The sequence below is a fragment of the Cynara cardunculus genome (assembly GCF_001531365.2).
Source record: "Cynara cardunculus var. scolymus isolate 2C chromosome LG 1, CcrdV1, whole genome shotgun sequence".
NCBI classification, from domain to species: Eukaryota; Viridiplantae; Streptophyta; class Magnoliopsida; order Asterales; family Asteraceae; genus Cynara; species Cynara cardunculus.
The window spans coordinates 18,437,935-18,448,275 of NC_037528.1; the positions used below are offsets into that span (position 1 = coordinate 18,437,935).

The 10,341-nt window shown below is 32.2% G+C and overlaps 1 long non-coding RNA gene across 1 annotated transcript in view; it reads left to right on the plus strand.

Annotated features, from left to right (window-relative positions):
* Window positions 1-912, plus strand: part of LOC112500701 — a 2,295-nt gene extending 1,383 nt beyond the window's left edge. Inside the window, exons 2-3 of the long non-coding RNA XR_003067362.1 lie at window positions 382-463; window positions 736-912. This is a non-coding gene — a long non-coding RNA (uncharacterized LOC112500701). The remainder of the gene's footprint in view (window positions 1-381; window positions 464-735) is intronic.
* Window positions 913-10,341: the final 9,429 nt, after the last annotated feature.

Below are 10,341 nucleotides of genomic sequence, written 5' to 3' on the forward strand. Positions count from 1 at the left end.
GTCTTGATTAGTATAGTAATACAAGTATAAAAGACCATGATGAGATGATCATCCCTGGCCACGACAATTGACAAAGTATGGTTTAATTGTACCAAAAGTTGTTCATATTGTTTTCTTTCTGAGTCACAATTACATGGATACAAATAGCAAATTTTGGCTACCATGGTTATATATAGGAAACAAAATTAGAACTTAGTTATGAATTTAGATCAAAATATAGCTAATATTGTGTTTCTCCGTCCACTCTATGCTCTAAAAATCTATTGTTCTCTACTTTATGTTCGAATTTTGTAATGTATTTGGATTTAGTGATGGATTTGTACCATGGATTCAATTTGTTTGCTCCATTTTTCATGCTCAATGTTTATGATCTRCATTCAGGTAGAACAATGGGGATGATCCAATTCTAACGGTTGGTTTCAAGATTGTGGCATTGAGAGCCATAATTAGATCTAACATCGAGGTATGAGGACGYGGGACCTTCTGCTTTGCTTACGGCAAGGGTACATAAACTAGAATCTCATGCCATGATCCAATCTTTCAACACTTTAGCCAAAACAAAATAAAGTGGTAACTGTTCACTAGTTATAGAGATGCTCATAATTCAAAAACTTCTGTTATTRGCTTTGTARCATGTRGATTCTCAAGCCTGGTGTTAAAGGAATTGTTTTTTCGTTACTTTAATGCAAATTTTGGGTCTATAAAGYTTAACACTTTCTTTTTTTGGTTTATCAGGTCCTCAAGTATATTCATGATGGGATAAAGAAATAAAACGAAGCTACTTTGATGTCCTATTTACTTATTGCAGATAAAATAATGGAATTGGCACATTGAAGATCTTGGGTTATATGATTTTAGATTTTTTTTAAATAAATTAGAACAAATATGTAGATTGGTTAAAACGTTACGGTTTGTTTGAGATTTATGTCTTTTATGACAAATATATAAAATTATATTTTTTTAGTATTTTGATGTTATTTTTGGTTGGTGTTATTTATTTTATTGTAATATATATATAGCTGAAATACGAACTATATATATGTATATATATAAATAATATCATATACCCTTTTAGAGAAGGTTTACAAAGAGTGTAACTAAAGCTTATACTTTTAGCAAACATTCCAATCATTTGTATCTAAATATAACATTTAGAGAAGGTAAGGAAAATGTAACTAAATCATGCCTTTAGAGAAGCTTTGCAGATGGCGTCACTAAAGCATATATCTTTAGAGAAGCTTTTCTAAAAACCTTCTCTAAAGGTAACTTTTAGTGACGCTTAAAAACTGTCATTGCTGCTAAAAAACGTCACTAATACATATTTTTAGGGAAGCTTTTCAAAAAAATTCGGCCAACCTTTAGATACGCTTTGAAAGTGTTTCCAAAGCCTAAAATAAGCTTCTCTAAATGTCAACATAAATGTACCCTTCGAAAACCCTCCCTAAAACCTTCTCCTACCGTTATATAGGGAAGGTTGCTAACGGAAGTAAAAAGCTTCTCTAAAGGTTTTAGAGAAGTTTTTCAAACTTTTAAATACAAAAGAAAAGCTTCTCTAAAGATCATTTTTCTTGTAGTACCATTTTATAGGACTTAATTTATAGGACCAAAATATAAAGCATCATATCTAAAGGTATTGTAATAAGTTTATATGATGTTTTTGGACGTCTTAACATGTTTTTTAGGACATTTTTAATACAAAATGTCGCATTAACAACTTTATATGACACTTTTGAGAAAGTATCCTATAAACTCAATTTTTTATGACACTTATTTTTATATGACAGTTTTTCAAAAAGTGTCCTATAAAGTTGCTAATGAGACGCTTTATAATAAAAGTGTCCTAAAATACTTATTACGACGTCAAAAAAACGTCTTATAAATTTATTACAACTCTCTTAGATAGGACATTTTATTTTTTTGGTCCTATAAAGTAAGTCTTATAATGAGGTTTATTAGGACGCTTAGAAATTTGAAGTGTCATAGAAACCCTATTTTGTTGTAGTGTATTATTATTATTATTATTATTATTATTATTTCGGCTAACTGTATTATTAATTGCTTCATAACAATTAATGTGTTATGATAATATTATTAAGCAATAGCAATTTAATTTAACAAAAAATATAATAAAATTTTAGGTTTTCATCCAAGATAACGAATGCTAGCTTAGGTAATTTCATATATGAACATTAATATATCTAGATAAATTTGTTTCACAAAATATGAAAAATAACATACTAAAATTTAATTAAGCATGATCACAAGTAAGCATTTTATTTATAGTATCTGACAATATAAATTACATCATGAAGTTTTTAAAAAAAGTTAATTATCTATCTGATGGTTCCTAACCTTTTTTAGTTCATAGTATTGAAGGTTCCTTGAGTTAACACCGTCAGTAAGTAACCGTAAGGAGAGAAAAATCAGCATTTGGAGAAACTATAGGGACCAAAAGTATAATTCATTCTAAAATTAATTGTGATTCACATTTTTATAAAAAAAAAATTACGAAGAATATTACAAGTACTAATTTTTGTTGTCAATCGGTCACAATCCTTATCAGCAAACTTGATTCGTAAGTTACGTTGTTTGAAGTTCACGTGCTTTTTTGTTATACATAACGTATATTATTAAAGCAGTAAAACCGAGGAAGTTGAACCGTGTATCACACAATGTCGTTCAAGTAGATTCACCCTCAAATGATAAAATGACTCGTGAAACAACTTGACCACAAGTCGCGAACATAACATACATCTATATTCTCTTACTAAGGGCTTTACAAACCAATAAACATATTTTTCAATTCGAGCATGAATTTGAGTATATTTTTTTGTCTAAATCAAACATAAAAACCAGTTTTTTTAAGCATTTGCACAAAAATGACCATTTGACCAGCTTTTTAACTATTCTTATAAAAATGGCCATTGATTCCACCTATTAAATCCGCTAACTGATGGATTCAACTTTACTTCAAAAATGGGACCCACTTTTTGATGAAATTGAAGAAAAATTGGCGATTTGCATTTGCATGGAAATGCATATAAATTAGCAGATTGATAGTCAATTGCCAATAAGGCTTGGGCATTTGGGCTCTTCTTCATAAGTGACCAGTTTAGGACTTTATGTCCTACAACGTGACTAGGGTTTTGTCTGACTGTTCTCTAATGCCTTTGACATTAGTCTAGATGTGCACAACCAAATTCAGATACCAACAACCAGGGGCATACCCACTCTATTGGATTAGGTGGTATTTGTGGACCATTGCGTCATTCCTTTGTTGAAGCATAAAAAATTATAGGGTCGTGAAAAGTGTCACGGTATTAATTTGTTGGTGTCAATTTATAATTTTTGAAGCTACGATGAAGACACAAATTTTTTTTGATAGAGTTGGCAGGGACGGACCCAGAAAAATTTTCAAACGGTTGCACCATATAATTAATATAGTATAATATACATTTAAAAATAATTATAAAAAATATGGTTTTTATAGTACCGATACGGCTGTAAACGAACCGAACGTTCAGCGAACCGTTCGGCAGGAAGTTCGTTTATTTAATAAATGAACGAACATGAACTATTTTTTTGTTCGCTTAGTTAAACGAACGAACATGAACAAGAGTCTCGTTCGTTCATTTACCGTTCGTTTATGTTCGTTTATATATTAAGTTTAATATATCATCTTTTACTTATTTACTTTGAATTCAAAAAATATTTATTTATGTTCGTTTATGTTCGTTTAGCCCGTTCGTTTATGTTCGTTCGTTTACGTTTGTTTAGCATGTTTACGAACGAACATAAACGAACACGAACACACCTTATTTCTAAACGAACGAACACGAACACAAAGATTTTCGTTCGTTTACCATTCGTGTTTGTTCAGTTAAGTTAAACGAACGAACATGAACAAGCCTCCGTTCATGTTCGTTCGGTTCGTTTACAGCCCTAAGTACCGATAAACAACTCCTAAACATGTACCCGACACGTCTTCATCTTTTGAAAACGGTCAATATATACCCAAAAATAATTACAAAAAGTACGGTTTTGGTTATTTGGGCTTTGCTTTGTTTGGGTTTTAGTTGCACCATTTGGATTTCAGATAAATACGATAGCACCTTCTAAAACGATACGGTAGCACCTTCTAAAACGATATGGTAACACCGTTAACAAACCTAAATTTTTTACCCTTCGGCAGCGAAATAATACGGTGGCACGTGCCACCCATGCCACCACATCAGGTCCGCCCATGAGAGTTGGTTTGCAATAATTTTCTTCCACCTCAGACCAGAGTTCGAATCCTGCTATTTGTCATTTTCTTAGTTTTTAGCTTTTAATTTCATATTTATTATTCTAAAAATTGCAGTAAGGAAATGAACACATAATCTCACATATGGAAAGAGAAAAAAAAAACTAACCAACCAACAAATCAATAATAATTTTGTAAAAAATATTTATTTATTTCTTACAAGAAAATGATACTTTTTCATGTCCTGTCGATACTACTCTTTTTTCATAAACATCAGAATTTATTAAAAACCACAAAAGGCTAGCAGTTATAACAAAGCCTTTAAATGGCTGATACACCAAACATTCCAATCAAGAGAATTACAAGACTTCGATCTAATTCTAATCCAAATATTATACGAAAAAGGAACGTTCTTCTTGGAAATCACCACTGGGCTTTTTGTGGGTTTGTGGATACTATTTCTGACGCAAGTTTGAAATTCGTCATTTGACAATTTTAATGGTGATTTTGTTAGAACGTACAAAACCCTGATGTTTTAACAATTGTTTTTACCAAAAACGGTAATTTTGATAATAAACCCTTAATTATTCCCATAAATCCGCTGCTTTGAAAATGAATTTATGCGAGGATTGGTACAGAAGCTTCTTTTGTCGTTTACCGTCGGCGGATTCCATTGCAACAAGGTCGAGGTCAAAAATGATAAAATAATAATTACGTTTTTTTTAATTAAAATTTATCGTAAATGCTGATTTCTTGCTTTTCTTATTTGTCTAGTTATTACCGACGCTCAAAATAGAATGACGTAAGTTGATGTGTGCCGTAACGACGAGATCAAGCTTTAAATGATAAGAGTTACGGTGAGGTTGCATTGTTTTTAAGGTATGATTTACAATGACAAATCTTTATATCATATAAATTATTATATATATAAACGTATATTTCCTATTATTACTCATTGAGTCAATGATATTATATAATTTAAATTAGGTTATATATTAGAAACTAACAAATAACACATTAAAAAGGTAAGAAAAATCAAATATTGCGTTGTAAAAACCGTGCATTAGGTCATGGCGTGCCCAAGCATAATGTGGCGTGAGACACAAGCCTTGAGCCATTGCGCTCCACAACGGCTATTGCGGTGAGTTTTTTCAAACACTGGTTATTACATGATCCTGATACACAATCCTCCGACCTGATCAAGAACTGATGTTCTAACAAACTCCAATATATATACTTACATGTATCTATATCTATGGGAAGGATCAAAATAAAACATGAATAAAATAAAAGAATAAAAAAGTGATTAAACCATATGTGATTTTACATGCGATTATGGAACACGGTCATTGCAAAGTTGAGCAAGCGACCTGGCCTGCAACTTCAGGTCGCCATTATAAGGTCGTTTGAATCACGTGTGATTTTGCATGTAATTTAGTGTAAAATTGCATGTGACTTGGTTGTTCTCGTTTTCTCTTATTTGTTCAATGTTCTCGTTTGAACCCGACTTATATTTATTATACACACCCAGGTGTTAGAAAGTGTGCTAATTTTTGAGATTCCAAATAAGACCTCTAAACTTTTTTGGGGCTCAATTGTATACCTTTTAATTTTTATAATATTTTGCAAAATTTCTTCAATCTTCTATTAGATTTAACGATTCGCCTATTACCTATTAAGAATGTAAATCTGCAACTATTTCACCTTAGATCTCTAATTTAAGGATTGAACTCTCTTGGTCGGTTAGTCCTATTTATATTTGTTTTTTTCCGATGACTAATTTTATGATTGAAGTATAAAGCACGACCATGTTTAATAACATTCATCTTCTTCTTTGTTTCTCTCTTTCGTGTTCGACAAGCAATCTCATTTGCAATTTTGTTTCATTCATTATGATACTAACAGTCATTGTTCATAGCACTATAGCCCTTTGATGACACTAAAAAAAGTTGAGAGTTGAGGGATAATTTGGCCCTAGAATTGAGGTAGCGTTTCATGAGATTTGTCACAATAAGTCATGACTTGAAAAACGTCGTGGTCTTGCCATGACTCTTAAGAATGAGAGAAACAACCCTAACCACTAGTTTAAAATTTTATATTTTCAAGTCTTTTTTTACTAATTAAATATCCTAATTTATTTTCAAGTCTTTGATGATCGACTTTTATCTAATTTTTTACCTTGAAACCATTGGTGATTCTACTTATAGATCGAATTAAATCTCATTTGTCTAAATTTCATATGTGAATATGAACATCGATGATTTTCATTGGTCGTTTGAAATGTAACCACACGCAAAAGATTCCAACAAACCATTATCAGATAATGATAATCAGGTATATATTGATTCATATGTGAATATGTAAATCGTAACATAGATTCACATATGAATCTTATCATTACTTATACGTTAATCAATTTAAAACTTATAACCAAGATTCTAAACCAGTTTTTAAGATTTATACGTCAATATGTGATATCTAACATAGATTCACATGTAAATCTTAATTATAACTTGTACGTGAATCAATTTACAATCTATCATCGAAATTTTGAATCGCTTAAAAATGCATATGTCAATCTTAAAAAATAGATCTATCATCTAGGATCTTGAACTAAAGATAATAAAATTTCTCGTGTTTAATATGATTTATTTAAATAAAATATCGATTATATTTTAGATAATTTAATTTAAAAAATGAGTAATCTAATTTTTTTTATAAAAAAGAAAGTAAGTAATTTTTTTCCAAAATGGAGTGGTAATGGCTTGAAATGATAATTTAATTACACAAAAGTTTCAAAATTCCAACTCAACTTCCTTAGCTTATTTAAATTAGTGAGAATTTTACCTATATTTACATATTTTCTCCTTAAGATCTTGATGATTGAAAAATCTCATTTAATGATTTGTTAGATTTTAGAAACAGAATATCAAAATACTTGGATAATTCAATGATCATGTATAAAACACTTTCCAAAATCTGTGATTTCAACCCTATTGCGTGTGCTATCACGAAATCAGATTTGGGATAATCCAAAAACCGACATATGCACCAAGATCGTCACGCTGCAATCATCGAATCGAAATCTCATATAGTCATCGGCGATTAAGTAGGTTATTTTGGCGGGAGTCGTGTATGTTCCCAACAGGCGCGACTGTTCGGGTGTTTGGATGGAAAACAACCATAGGATCCATTTCTTACATACGGATGGGACCACCGCCAAGGGCTTTGCCCCTTGGACCCTACCAAGCTTATTGTATTCCTTATAATTCAATAAATTTCCGGAGCTTTTTGTCGTATTCCAATATGTCTCTATACATTATTAATTTTTAATTAATTTTAATAATAACATTAAATTATATATTAAGCATTGATCTTTAGCTATTGATTAATTAGTATTGATTATTAATTATTTTTGGTTATTATCCATTATATTTGTATTATTGTTTTCAATGTCTTGATCATTGTTTGACTATTGACATATATAGAATTTTTAGGAGGGAAGTGAGGAATTTATTAGAACAAGGAGAAACTCTAGGCAATTAAGCCGATTCCAGTTACTGTTTTTATATCCATTTTGATGTTTCATTCCAATTAAGTTGTAAGGAACTTCCACTGTATATTGTTAAAAATATGATGTTATAGATAAATATGATGGTCTTCAGTGAAATTGAGAGTGTTATGTAAATAAACAATTGGGTTGAGTTGTTTGTTGGTGATCATATATAGCCGACGTACAGAAACTAAAAAGGGTTATCCACAAAATTATTTGTGAATCGGTTCCAGGTCTTGTTATTATTTTTTCAAAGCAATTAATCTTAAAATATGATGTTCACACTTGTTGTTAGATACGCCACTTGTAAGTTGACATTCCCTCACTCCAAGATATAAACAATGCAATGATAAGAAATGTAATAATCAACCAATCAAAAGGAATCAAATTGCATATAAAAACCAAACAGATTAAGCAATTAATTAAGGCAACTTAACCAATGCATAGATATATATAGTCTGCAACCTGCATCTGTTGTTGCTGTCAACTAAGTTGATAAAATAACTGCACCACTTGAATCTAGCTACATTTAGATTTGGTATATATAACGTTTATACAAGATATGTTGGAAACTAAACTTGATTTGGTCTTGGACTAGCTACCAATAAACTAGAAATATAGGGGAAGATTCAGAGATGGGTTTACAAATTACAGATAAAGAATGCAGTAAATTATTAGTTGAAGTATCTAGACACTAGAGAGGGGGTGGTATAAGATTCTTGAGTAGAGGAAAAATCTACATCCTCCTACCCACTCATCAGATCCTAGTTTTGAGTGAAATATACTGAATACATTTTTTTATTTGATTTGGTAAAGAAGTAGAAGCTTCTATTAGGTAACGTAGATAGAATGTGAGGTTCGCGTTGTAAAACCATCGTAAATAAGCCAAATAAAATGCAGTGTCATATCGTCATATAATTCTTATAATACGATAAATAGAACAAATAAACTCATACACCATGGGAACAGAGAAAAAGGTAGCAGCAATAACTAGTTTTATTACGGGGCAGCTATAAAAGATTGATGTTTCAAACCTGGCGGTATTACCGTTTTCCCTAGAATCACAGTTTGTATTCGACTTCCATACAAAAAACTGGTGAGGTTTGACCCATTGACCTACTAGGAGGCCAATGACTCACATACCGCTAGGTTAAAGGCCCTTTGATGGCTTGCTTTTGTGTTTTATCCAAGTAAATAGATATCCTGTCGTGGCAAATCAACCTAATTTGCAGTTTTTGTTTCTTGAATATGTAGACATTATTTATCAGAAAATTGCTATATACTTGAATATGTATTATTAAACTCTCGTTTTTGTTTTTTTAATTCGACTTTTTTGTAGTATCATCTAATTTATTTTAAAAAAATTATATTTTATGGACATTTTCAACCTATTGCGATCGACATTTTCAACCATAGAAACGACATATCATCGGTGTATAAGGTCTTAAAAGTATATTAGAAAAGAAAGTATTTCATCCTATTGTGATCATACATCGTAAAAAACAAATAAACGGTGACGGCGTCATGTTAGCCTCCTGCTATGACGATTTTTGTCATCGCTATATCCTTCTACTCCAACAACTTTTATTGTCACTATAGCCCTATATTCTTATAGTGACAACTCATAAAGGAGGTTTAGGACAATTGGGAAAATTTAAATACTAGGTTAAAGCTTTCTACATTGCTTTCCGCTCTACTAATGGCTTCAGATACACGTGTTATGATTAGTTAAACATATGTGTTCGTCTTGGGATTAAAAGATTTTTATTTGTGTAATATTGACATATGCTTATGCGTCGTTTTTAGTTAAAATCATGAGATTTAATTATAATGTTGAAGGGCATATTGATATCTATGTATGCGAGAGGGAAATAATTAGGCATTGTATTTAGAACCACCATTTCCTTGTCCATCTGAAACACTGCTTTCAATTTAATTTATGAAAAAATATATATAAATTTGGAAAGAATTCTCATCAAATTCATTTTATTGGAAAAAGAAGTATATAATTTCAGCAGTAAATTAGTATAAACAGACTAAGGGGCTGTTTGTTTGCCTCTTAATGGTGACATTAAGAGGCAGCCTCTTAATCGCTAAGAGGCAGAGGCTGTTTGGCAAAAAAAAATAGAACCTCTTAATGGTGACAATTGGCTCTTAACCATTTTGCATCMTATACCTCACTAAACCATTAAGAGGTTCATTTTTCCAACTATGCCCTCCTTTCCCAAATCATCACCGTCTTCTCCCCCCATCTCCTTCTTCCCCCCTCCATCACCGTCTTCTCCCCCCATCTCCTTTTTCCCCCCTCCATCACCGTCTTCTCGTCGGTCTTCCATAACCACCAACAGCACACATCGCCGGTCTTCCCTCCCCCCTCGTCGCCTCGCCGCCTCGCCGCTCGTCGCTCGTCGCCTCGCCGCCTGGTCGCTCGTCGCTCGTCGTTCATCGCTCGTCGCCTCGCCACCTCGCCGCCTGGTCGCTCGTCGCTCGTCGCCTCGCCGCCTCGTCGCTCGTCGCTCGTCGCCTCGCCGCCTCGTCGCTCGTC